The sequence below is a fragment of the Caretta caretta genome, chromosome 4 (assembly GCF_965140235.1).
Source record: "Caretta caretta isolate rCarCar2 chromosome 4, rCarCar1.hap1, whole genome shotgun sequence".
Lineage (NCBI taxonomy): Eukaryota > Metazoa > Chordata > Testudines > Cheloniidae > Caretta > Caretta caretta.
Genome location: NC_134209.1, coordinates 98,959,429 through 98,972,679, shown reverse-complemented (window position 1 = coordinate 98,972,679; position 13,251 = coordinate 98,959,429). Strand labels below are relative to the sequence as shown.

Sequence of the window (13,251 nt, the reverse complement as noted above, 5' to 3'; positions counted from 1 at the left end):
TTTACTTTGTGTAATGACCCATCCACTCCCAGTCTCTATTCAAGCCTAAGTTAATTGTATCCAGTTTGCAAATTAATTCCAATTCAGCAATCTCTCATCGGAGTCTGTTTTTGAAGTCTTTTTGTTGTAATATTGTGACTTTTAGGTCTGTAATCGAGTGATCAGAGAGATTGAAGTGTTCTCCGACTGGTTTATGAACGTTATAATTCTTGACATCTGATTTGTGTCCATTTATTCTTTTACGTAGAGACTGTCCAGTTTGACCAATGTACATGGCAAAGGGGCATTGCTGGCACATGATAGCATATATCACATTGGTAGATGCACAGGTGAACGAGCCTCTGATAGCGTGGCTGATGTGATTAGGCCCTATGATGGTGTCCCCTGAATAGATATGTGGACACAGTTGGCAACGGGCTTTGTTGCAAGGATAGGTTCCTGGGTTAGTGATTCTGTTGTGTGGTATGTGGTTGCTGGTGAGTATTTTCTTCAGGTTGGGGGGCTGTCTGTAAGCAAGGACTGGCCTGTCTCCCAAGATCTGTGAGAGTGATGGGTCATCCTTCAGGATAAGTTGTAGATCCTTGATGATGTGTTGGAGGGGTTTTAGTTGGGGGCTGAAGGTGATGGCTAGTGGCGTTCTGTTATTTTCTTTGTTGGGCCTGTCCTGTAGTAGGTGACTTCTGGGTACTCTTCTGGCTAAAGAAGAGAATGTAAAAGAATAAATAATGTAAAAGAATAAATGGACACAAATCAAATGTCGAGAATTATAACATTCATAAACCAGTCGGAGAACACTTCAATCTCTCTGGTCACTCGATTACAGACCTACAAGTCACAATATTACAACAAAAAGACTTCAAAAACAGACTCCAATGAGAGACTGCTGAATTGGAATTAATTTGCAAACTGGATACAATTAACTTAGGCTTGAATAGAGACTGGGAGTGGATGGGTCATTACACAAAGTAAAACTATTTCCCCATATTTATTTCCCCCCCAGCACCACTGTTCCTCAGATGTTCTTGTCAACTGCTGGAAATGGCCCACCTTGATTATCTCTACAAAAGGTTTTCTTCCTCCCCAACCCCCGCTCTCCTGCTGGTATTAGCTAATCTTAAGTGATCACTCTCCTTACAGTGTGTATGATCACACCCTTTGTTTCATGTTCTCTGTGTATATAAATCTCCCCACTGTATTTTCCACTGAATGCATCCGATGAAGTGAGCTGTAGCTCACGAAAGCTTATGCTCAAATAAATTTGTTAGTCTCTAAGGTGCCACAAGTACTCCTTTTCTTTTTGCAAATACAGACTAACATGGCTGCTACTCTGAAACCTGTCATTATATGGGTAAAGACACTAACAGTTTACTTTCTGTGTGGAAAAGCTATAAATATGGATTCAAGAAGAATCCATCATCTCTGGATTGTTCGGATTCTGACAGGGAAGAATAACTGAATGAGAAAATGGAGATCCTCCGAGAAGATGGAGATCTGGGTAGACTTTTGGGAAACTGGCAGTTTATTATATCATTACATTTGGAATTACAAACTCTGACTCACTTGTTATTATATTTTACCTGCTTTAACCTGTCAATAACTCTCATTCTTTTTTCCTAGCTAGTAAACCTATAGTTAGTTTACTATAGGATTGGCTGCTCTCATTCTTTGGTGTAAGATCCGGAGTATCAGTTGATCTGGGGTAAGTGATCGGCCTCTTGAGACTGGGAGAAACCTGATGTGGTGTGATTTTTTGTTTTAATAATCTTTTATCACAAAGTCCAATTTTTCTGCATGTCAATATAGACTGGAGAGGCTAAGGGGACTGTCTGTGACTCTATTGTAAAATTGGTATAGGGCTCCAGGAGTTTGTTACTGGCTTCATGAAATCTAATTATAGAACAGCCCATCAGTTTGGGGTATCTGCCCTTGTTTTCAGACAGTCTGCCCTGAGGTAGGCATTCACAGTTGTGAGCCAATCCAGACAGCCTGACTTGCTAGTAGCAGCCATGCAGCCTACTGTGTACAATAGGTACATGTCAACCCCTAAATGCTCTACACATGTCTCAGCAAATGCTGCAGCAGCTCATCTTGTAATCAAACAGCCAACCCATAATCCCAAACAGAGATCATAATTGGAGAGTATTGTCTACTCTGAGAAAGATTCAGTCAGCACCCTCAGCCAACTCTAGCTTATCCCAGCCATGCATAGATTCATAGAAATTAGGGTCAGAAGGGACCATTATGATCATCTAGTCTGACCTCCTGCACAAATGCAGGTCACAGAATCTCACTTGGGAGGAACTAGAATCAGTGATTTCTTTGTTAAAATAATACAAGACTCCTGGCCTTGACAACGTCCATGGGGAGTTCCTGCATCACATGAGTTCATCCTGTTGTGACTTTCTGCCAAGACTCTATAATACTTGTTCGGAATGCTGTGTAGTGGCATTTTGTAAGTCCAGAAGGAAGGTGGATGGCCCAAAGAACTATCACCCATGGCTTTGATCAGCGTCCCTTTTAAGCTGCTGGAGAGGTTGGTAGTTAAATGATGATTGCCTTTAATTGAGCCACAGTTTCCTCATTGCCAAGCAGGTTCTGACCAGGCTGTAGTGCTGAGGATCAAGTGATTAGACTGACTTTTTTATTGAGGATGCCTTTGAGACAGGAGAGAAGGTTGCCACTGTTTTTGTTGACCTTCTGTCAGCATACAACACTGTTTGGCACTGTGGACTAGTCCTAAAAATATACTCCATGATTCCAAGCAAGAAATTTAGAGTTTATTAGGCAGATGATTTCTAACAGAACAGTGATCATCAGATGTGAAGATGGTTCCAGTCACCCATGTCATATGAACAGTGGACTTCCCCAGGGATCTGTACTTGCTCTGATGCTCTTTAATACATATATAGCTGGCCTGCCATCCACCTCGGCAAGTAAATATGTGGACCTTGATGACATCTGCCTGGCAATAGCCAGAAGGAGCTTTGAAGAGCCAGAGTCCTGCCTGTCATCTGATCTTGACACTTTGGCTAAGTACTTTTTGAAGCGGCAATTTAAACTAAATGTACCTAAGACAGTGTCATCTTTGTTTCCATCTTGCCAACAGGTTAGCTCATCAACAGCTGCCAGACTTTTTGAACAATCAGACAATCATTTCTGAACCGTACCTTACTTATCTGGGGATAAAGCTTGACTGCTCTGTTCTTTCAACAGCACACCAAGAAGACATGCTAAAATTCGGTAGAGAGTCTCTCTCCTCTGCAGTTTTACTGGCAACTCATGGAGTGCTAGTGTTTCAACCCTATGGACAAGTATCAGCACCCTAATTATTGCGTCTGCTGAATACAGTTTAGCAGAATGGGGTTCCAGTCACTGTGGGAAGTTGGATTCAACGATCAGCTCTGCCCATTGCTTTATCACCGGTGTGATCTGGACAACTCCAGTCTCCAATCTTCTGGTCCTGGCTGTCGTTGCTCCTTTGGCAGTTAGGCACAAGGGCAGGGCTCTGGACATAGTACTGCATGCAGCCAGCTATCAAGACAGGTTGCTTCAGAATTTCATCTCAAAACCACATAAAAAGTGCTGGCTACAGTTAAGATGCCCTTTATCTGAAATAGTTGAGCCTCTCAGACAGTACATCAGACACAATCTTTCTGAGGAACAGCAGCAACAGGTGGTGCAGGACTACATATTGGTTTGATGGCACATTTCTTGGCAGATAGACAACTCAGATCTGCATCCCTTAGCCTTTCCAGATCAGGCCTTGCATGCCCCTCAGTACAACCAACAGATCCTTCTTCATTCAACAGGGTAGGTTGTGGCCATGGGAGGTCTCACTTACATCTTTAGCCTTGGGGCTTCTTGAGCTCCCCATCTTGCCCTTGTGGTGTGCAAGAACAAACAGCATGCCATCTGGTTATTTGCCCTCTTTATCGTCTTGATGGTGGATGGATGCGCGTGATGTCTTTGAATGCTGCTTCTATGAGAGTGGCTACATCACTTATCCAACATCTAATTAATTGATTGTGCAGTCAGAAGCCAGACCCCAGGAGAACCCTTCCCTCTCTGCTGCTACACTCCTGCAGAACCATTAGGGAAATGGAGGGTTGAACTGGACATGCCCAGGTGGATCCAAGGCCCAAATGCTTAGGGCCCTCATGGGACCCAGATGAGTAGTACACCCTGTCACAGCCAGATATGTTTCCGTAAGGAAAGAGGATAAGGATAATAATTGTCTAGAGGAACTGACCATTTCCCAGTGGCTGACTTTTCATTTGACTGAAGTGGCTAATTTTTCATTTAATCCCTGTCCAGGAGACCAAGGACTGATCTTGAATAGTATCTGGATCAGGCAGCAGCTGGAAGACCAACACTGAAGACACTTTGGCTTTCCCATTGTTAGCCTCTCTGCTAGTTGTCAGGATCTCTTCTAACAACACCTAGGTGTCCCAGCCCAAAATGGAGGCTAGTGTGCAAAAAGGAAGGGTATACAGTACTACAGCTTACAATCAAATGGTATTCACAAACATACTGAAGTTTGCAGTAAACAGACATATGCTAATCCTTTGCACTGGATTTCCCAAAATATTTGGAGAGTTGCTCTTGCTGTAAGTGTAAGTTTAAAAAATGTTTTAATTTAGTGCTTGTAAAAAAGGGGACCCCTGAAGACTGAGATCTGCTAGCCACAATACAGGCAATATACTAACAATGGAAATACAAGCTTTCGTGAGTTACAGCTCACTTCATCGGATGCATTCGGTGGAAAATACAGTGGGGAGATTTATATACACAGAGAACATGAGACAATGGGTGTTACCATACACACTGTAACCAGAAAGAAAAGGAGTACTTGTGGCACCTTAGAGACTTACAAATTCCACTGTTCCTCAGACGTTCTTGTCAACTGCTGGAAATGGCCCACCTTGATTATCACTACAAAAGGTTATCCTCCCCTCCCCCCGCTCTCCTGCTGGTAATAGCTCACCTTAAGTGATCACTCTGTATCCGATGAAGTGAGCTGTAGCTCACGAAAGCTTATGCTCAAATAAATTTGTTAGTCTCTAAGGTGCCACAAGTACTCCTTTTCTTTCTGGTTACAGTGTGTATGGTAACACCCATTGTTTCATGTTCTCTCTGTATATAAATCTCCCCACTGTATTTTCCACTGAATGCATCCAATGAGGTGAGCTGTAGCTCACGAAAGCTTATGCTCAAATAAATTTGTTAGTCTCTAAGGTGCCACAAGTACTCCTTTTCTTTTTGCGAATACAGACTAACACGGCTGCTACTCTGAAACCAATGGAAATACAAGCTCTCTCAGACTGCCATACCTATGTCTCAATGTGGAGAGATCACATTTTGGGACAAGACACTAATTCAGTTTCCATACTCAGTCAGTCCTTGGGCCTTGCTGAGATTGCCAACAGGTGTGCTAATTGTGACTGAAGCTTCTGGTCATGCATAAATTGTATCTACAAATGTATTTAAAATGCAAATATTTGAGGCTAGTGCTTAGGGGGAATAAAATATGCTATACATTTGAAAATCCTGTATTATAAACACTTCCAAAGGAAACAAGACTTATAGACAGCAGTTCAAAGATCTGCAATAAGACCTGGATGAGTCTGGAGAGTGCTAATGGGATAAAGGAGATTTTATCTCTTGGTTTGAATCTGACCTAAGTTGCCAGTGATTAAAGTGATTATAGTATTTAAAAGAAACAGATTTCCTTATCTGTGTTTCAGAAACATGTTAGATTAAAAGTGCAATAAAAAACCTCTAATCTATTTATTTATTTGGATTTTTCAGAACTTGGACAATGAAAATCATTAGCCATCTTCACTGTTGCCTATAGTCGGTTTCATTTTCTGGTTCTCACACACAAACGATAAACCCCTTTTAAAACCTAAAATTTGCTGTCTTTTTAAGGATAATATCATTTACGAATGCTGTAAATCCTGATAAATATATTTAAGACAGATATACTCTTCCTTTCCCATGGACAGTGTATGTCAACAGGTACCTGAAATAATTTTTAAAAATTCCATCAGATCCATACTTTACATATTTCTGTGGTATTCTAGGATAAAGAAATAGTTTTCCACAAAGCCCAAAATTCTATAATCCTATTTTCAATCTTTGCCCTTTGCCCTTTAAAACTTCCTTGCAGCATGACCTCTGAGAAAATCTAACTGTATCACCTTGGCTTGTGAATTTCCTGGGTAGAATAAATAGAAAACATGCTGCTAATTCACAAGGCAAATGTGTAAATAATCATGGGACTATGTAGTTTGCTCAGAAAATGTTGTCTCATATTTTGAAAAAGTGACGTTGCAAGTGGTACAAAAGGCATTACCATTTACAAATTTGTTCCCAAGATGATGCATTTTAAGTTTAGCCTACTTAGATGGGAAAGAAATGAATAAACAAAGTTTAAAATCAAATTAAGCACTTATGCCAATTATACAGTGACATCTGTAGTTATACAGAAAAAGGATATCCTCAGAAGCAGTATGTATAATCATTACTAGTATGTTTTAATTATGAAAATTCTTTTATTCACCAAATAGAAATAAATGTCATTCTAACTTTTCTGCCTGCTTCTTTTATTTCTGTGTAAGTGCTGCCATCTGGTGCTGTTCCAACTCATATGATGATTGTCTTTGTCTTGTTCATTTATCATGTTGCAGTTTGCCCACTTGCTGGCTCAGGGTCTGATCTTTCCAATACTTAACCAGGTCAGTAATTTTAGTTCCATTTTGCTACATGAATAAAATTGCTTACAAACACACTGATGAATGTTGGCAGGATCGGGATCTCAGTCTGGACTCCTTGTCTTTCTGATTAATGGGATCTTTGTTGTGTGATGACAACAAACCTTAAGACTGAAGACAATGTAAAATAATTTAAATGTGAGTGATATTTTCTGGAATTAGGCAGGAAATAATTATAGGACTTTAAAACATTTTATAACAATACACATCAAATAGTAGACTGGCTGCTTAGGATTTTAGGACTAAATTAACTAGAAAGATATAGAGCTACTTTAGGCTACTGCATATGTAGTCAAAACATCCTAAATCTGAATCAGGGAGATGATGTGACCTGTTAGGTGAGTTAAAGGTAATTAATTAATTTCAGAGTTACTCAACTCTGGGATCCTGATTCTTTCCCTGCAGGGAATATGTAACTCCTATTCAAGTCAAACCACTTTTTCCTGTTTAATTTAATGGGAGTTACTTGTATGCTGCCACAGCAGAATAAATCTCCAGATTATTTTTATGCTTGTCAACTAGGAAGACCTGTAGTTGGCTGAATTGAATATCTGCAGATAATCCACCGCGTTATGTGAGTATAAAAAGGAGTATCACAAAAAGGAAAGAATGGGTGATCTTTTGTACTCTCCTGAGATGAAGTTGCCCTAGTTAGTGAGTGTCCGCAACACTGTCACATTTCACTGCCTGATGAATGCAAATTTTGCTGGAAAGCAAATAATTCTTGTTCCTCTCAATATACCAGTAACAGAGCACAAGTCTTGATCCTGCTTCTGTTGAACTCAGTGGGAGTTTTGCCATTGAGGCCAACGGAATCAGGATCAGACACAAAGTTACTTTGTCCACTTTCGTTCCAATTAAACTGGTGATTTCTCTATAGTCTCGGAAGTCTCAAGAAGAATCTGAACCAAAGCCAAGGATATTTGGATGTTTAGTAATACAAGAACTAAATCTAGATAAAATGGCAATGAATTTGGGAGAACTCTGACTGTTCTGAACATCCATTTATATCTTATAACCAGACTGTTCTGTAATCCCTAGCCTTTTGACATTAAATATTGATACTTACAGTATGTATTTCTGTCTGTATCATTTCTCAATAGAGATGGAAATTGCTGAGAAATATCTAGTTGCTGTAGAGAGTGGCATTAGTGCTGCTGTAAATAGTACTCTTTTCTCTGATTCTAATGAACCAATATGCCAGCTGAGGATGCGGTCCCAAAATTGCATAGCATGTGCCATGTAACTGTCCTATGTTATTCCTTGCTTTGATATCTGTATGCATACTTCATCCATCTGTTATTTTGAAGTTCTGAACCCGCATGAAAAAAGCACACTACAGTACAAACCGTTTATGGCTTTAGGTTAACACTGAAGCAAATATTTTAAAACATTTTTATTTTAGAAAACTGACCATTTTTGAATTTTTCGTGAAAGGGTCTGGGGAACTTTGTGGCTCTCCCCAGTTTGTTGACAGTTCATCCCTGGGAGTGCAAGTCTTCAGAAAGAGCTCATTATCTATCTAAATCAAGGAATGATTTTATTAATCAGTGATTAAAAAATGGACTCTTAAAAACTAGCTGTAATCAAACCTGAAAATATCAGAAATCGAAAAAAAACCCAAACCCAAAACAGTTCTTGGTTAACAACTTGAAGCCATCTGCCACTTTGTTGTTCCTAATCACATTTTTGGCTCCTCTGGGTGTGTGAACTTTCACAATGATATTACTTGCTTCCTGTTGGGATTCATGTTACAAGCATCTGGACCTCCATTTTGTCATAGAGAGTTTCATGCAATGAGGCAAATATGAAGATGTACATCTGTTTTTTTTTTAAAGTAAGAGAAGAGAGCACTTCCATGGAAGGGACAATCGGGAAATTTAATTACTTGCAGCGTGATGACATTTGCTGCACAACTTGAGATCAAATGAAGACAGAGAGATGCTACAGTATAAATGCTGGCCCCAGTTCTGTAATGAGTGCTACATGAATGTATCCTGGTGCCTTTATTGAGTTAGTTGCAAGACTGGGGCTAATGTTCTTTTCCTCTGTTTCTGCAAACACAGTAAAATTGGGGTGTGGGTTAGTGGATAAAGCATTGACTTTTCACCAAATGGGACCATCCTTTTCAGGTCCTACCTGAAATGAGTTTGATAGTGTCATTCAGTGTATGGGGACACCATTGTTAAAAAAATCCACCCCAGTATATAAGTAGAAGAGGTTGGGATTGAACTGGTACAAAAGTTGAACTAATTATCTCCAGAGTAGGCAGATCCTTCAGCTCAAGACACAGGAGATGTCTACTCTACAGTGGCCCCACTATGGTGCTGCAGCTGTGCAACTGTAGCACCATAGTGTAGATCCTTATTACATCAACAGAAGGGTTTTTTTTTTTCCATTGGTGGAGTTAATCCATTTCTCCAAGAGATGATAGCTAAATCAATGGAAGAATTCATCTGTCAATCTAGTTGCATCTACAGTGGGCATTAGGTCAATCTAACTACATTGCACAGAGTACACAATTTTTCACTTAGCTAGGTCGATCTAATTTTTAGATGTAGACCAGGCCTGAGTTAATTTTAGATCTCAGTCAATGCCATTAGCTTCCATAGGACTGTGTGCAGGCATAAGGTTCTGTGCTGATGGATCTCTGTGCAGATTCATGGCCTCAAATGTAGTATTGGAATTGTGAGTCGAAGAGTCTTTAGTGTGCGTAGGAAGGCGAGGGACAGGTGAGGATTTTGTTTGATATAAATATAGTGCATATTGTTTTAAAGTTCTGTGAAATCAGCTTCTACAAGATGAGAAGAAAGAATAGATAAAAAAATAAAGAAGCAAAACTAACAAGCTAATAGTTGTAGACGGTTTCTGATTTGTCAGCGGGAAGCTGCAGTATTGCATTTTTGCCACCATGTGGTGTTGACTGAAGCTATAAATCAGCAGCACTTCTAGTTCCACTCTCTTGATTCACAAGGTCATTTCCCAGCAGTTAGCAGGCAATACTGGTGCCTGACCCTAGAGCAGGCCAAGAGCACAGAGGGATTATTTCCATAAGGTAAGAGTGCTTAGGTCTCTATTGCTGTAATGTAGCAGGCAGGAGAGTGGGGCTTCATATTAGGGAAATGCTTTGCTTTAAATAGGATTCTGTCTTCTAGATTAATTTATTAAGTGAAAGAACTGTTGAAGATGAAGAAAAAACTCAGCAGCAATTTACTCCATTACATTATCCATCCTCTGGACAAGGACACTTGAGGCAACCCGGTCAAGATACTGGCATATTCTGCCTTCTTGGTGATGGCATTTTTTAAAGGGACACAGTCACCTTGAAATCTAGGCATCTGAAAAAGGTGGTTGTCCTGAGTCCTTCTGCCATCTTTTGTGATTTTATAATCCACTTTTCCTATTTAAAAAAAATGATTTCCTCTCCGCTACAACTGTTGAAGCCCCACACTAACAAAAGAACTGACTACGGCCTGGTGTACACACTGGTTTTGTACCAATATCACTATTTCAGTTATGGTGAATTTCTATTGAAATGGTTACACCAGTACAACGCCGAGTGTGAATGCAGTTATATTGGCATAAAGGTACCTTATTTTGGTAAAGCTATTCCCCTTCCCTGTGGGAATAGCTATACTGGTATAAAGCATCTTTATACCAATATAACTGTCCACGCTATTGGAGTTGTATTGGTATAGCTGTGGTTAAAGCAGTACAACTCTTGTGTATAGAGAAGCTCTGAGGGTCCGGTCCTACTAACACACGTGATTAAAGTAACTTCTGTGTGTACAACTACTCAGGAGGGAGTTACCTCCCATGTAGTTCTTGTAGAACGAGGCCCTTTCTGACACTGCCTATGTAACCCACACACCTCCTGGGTGTGGTGCTCTGTCCCATCTAGTGGCACTAAGACAATTTAGAGAGAGATCAATAAATCTGCTCTATCCCTTAGTTAAGGGCCATGTGACTTTTAGCTCATGCAGTAAACGCTCATGCACTAAGTTCCAGAGGTCCCAGGTTCGATCCTGCTGACTACTGGGATCTGTCAGTGTTACACTTATACACACAATGCTGGTGTGCCCACTGCCATTGTTAGAACTGACAGGCCTGGACCCTGGGAGGTGCTGGGACGCTGACCCCTTTGCATTGCCACAGGAAGCTTAGGTTGAGTTTTCATGGGAGGGTCATGTGAGGCTGGGCTCGGCAGGAAGTATCACCCAGCAGGACCTGAGTGGCAGTCCCTCATAGGCCCCTGATTGGCTGATACCAATATTTAAACCAGGAAGTCATGAAGGGGAGCTATCTGAGCATCAACACAGACTGCCTATAAGCCTCTGCTCCAGACCCTGCTTGTGATAAATTCTAGACTCTGGTTTGTCCTCAGCTTTGCTATTTGATTGCGGTCTGTAATCTGATGCCTGACCCCGATCTCCTGGTAACCTGACCCTGCCTGCCTACTGATGCCTGAACCTCAGTCTGCCCTCTGGCCCATCTTGGACTCTGACCTTCAGGTGCCTGTCTCAACCTGACTCCCAACTTCTTCTCTGGCTACTAGGACAGACCACCCTCATCCTGGTTGTGACAGCCATCTTGGCCAACCCACCAGGGTTTGAACTAGGGACCTCCAGAATTAAAAGCATGAGCTACTACAGCTTGAGCTAAAAAAGCACCCTTCTCTAGGAATAGCTGTAACAGACTTGTATGCTCTGTGGATCGAACACAGCAGGGTATCTGTAACACACACTCCCCTGTGGGTTACACTGGCACAATGTAAACAAACTGAAAAATGGAGACATATCTCTTTCCCCCATCTCTTTCGTTTCAAGTAACCATAGGCATTTTTTGGGACAATAGTAGGTAACATATCAGACAAAAATGGTGACTCTTTCAAGGTGACAATATCCTTTTAACCTTAAAACGCCACAGTGACAGCTATCACCTAGTTGCTCAGAATTTGTGCCCATTCATGCTATACATCCACTACAAGGTACAATTACCTGTATCCATCTGGCATTCTATTCCAAACAGGTAGTAATGTGTGGCTCCCTCCACCCACCTTGTAGCCAGACACTCTCTCTCTGTGGCTGAGCACCTTGTTTCTTAGATGTCTATATAGATGAGTTAGTATACAGAGGCACCAGTTCTCTCTGTGCTGGTCAGAGTGGACAGTGGTGGCTGCAGGGAACTGGCTGCTTCTCCCTAATCCCCAGCTGTTCTGGCCCTTCAAAAACTGGAGCAGCAAAGTCTATTCTAACTTCTGCTGCCAGTGTAAGCTCCATAAATCACCTTATACCAGTGGGCAAAGTAGGCATAGTGCAGTTTGGCTTCACTGTGTCCCTCCTTCACCACAGGCATGCCTACCCATCCCTAGCCTGGCCTGTCCTTCTGCTTTCACCAGGGTCTGGGGGGCAGCTGGTTTAGGAGGAGGTGGCTTTGCTGCCTTCACCAGTTCTATGTGGGTAGAGATTGCCTCTCCACAGGGAGAATTCTCTAGGTGCAATCTCCAGCTAGTTTAAATTAATTTTTGCAGTGCAAAGTGAATTTAGCAGACCAGAGAACCTGGACCAAAATGTCTTAGTTATATAAGTTTTTAACTTTACATTTCTTAGCTTTTAACTCTGTACCACTCCCAGGAAGTTGTTTGATTATAAACTAAAACTTATGTCTTCTTCTTCTTCTTCTTTTAAGTTTCCTGGAAGTTTATAAAATGCATATTATATCCTTAGGCTGGAATGGCTCCTGTGAAGCTAGTCTGAGCCCCAGCCCTGCAAACTGATCTATATAGACAGATTCTTGTGCCTGTGCACAGTCCTTTGACTTCACTGGTGTACCACCTGGGGGGCCAGGATCTGTGTTAGTAATATCATTGTGATATTGGGGCCTAAAGTGGCCAATATTCAAACTATAATGGGCTGCTGTTATAACTCTTAAAGTGTTTCATAGATTCATAGGTTTAAGGCCAGAAGAGATTATTATGATTCTAGTCTGACCTCCTGCATAACAAAGACACAGTAATTTCTGCATTAAGGCCATAATTTCTGTTTTAGCTAAAGGATGTCTTGAAAAACCATCCAGGCTTGATGTAAAGATTTCAAATGCTGCGGAACTGCCACATCCCTACATGGGTTTGGCTAAGCCAGTTTCCACAGAAGTACAATAATGTTTTCCTTTTTGGGGGGAAACATTTAATTATAATTGTAATTATAATTGATTGATTTATTATTACCATGGCACTTTACAGGCATATAACAAGGCAAGAGCCCAGATCCACAGAGGGACGTAGGCATTGCTATACTAGCAGCCTCCCTTACAGTTAGGGCCCTACTGAATTCATGGCCATGAAAAATGCATCATGGACCATGAAATCATATCTCCCTTGTGCAATCTAGCTATTGTAGGGGAGCGGGAGGGGCGGGGCTGGGGGCATCCTAGCCAGGGGATACCATACTATACAGTTATAATCTAAGGAAGGAAGCTG

At 41.2% G+C, this 13,251-nt stretch overlaps 1 long non-coding RNA gene across 2 annotated transcripts in view; it reads left to right on the top strand.

Moving 5' to 3' along the window:
• Positions 1 to 1,615: 1,615 nt before the first annotated feature.
• The window catches only part of LOC142071918 (uncharacterized), a 63,544-nt gene continuing 51,908 nt past the window's right edge, over positions 1,616 to 13,251 (top strand). Inside the window, exon 1 of one of the 2 annotated variants that reach the window (XR_012668158.1) lies at positions 1,616 to 1,699. This is a non-coding gene — a long non-coding RNA (uncharacterized LOC142071918). Of the gene's footprint in view, positions 1,700 to 6,688; positions 6,738 to 13,251 lie in introns of those variants that run through there. The other variant, XR_012668157.1, reaches the window with a different exon arrangement.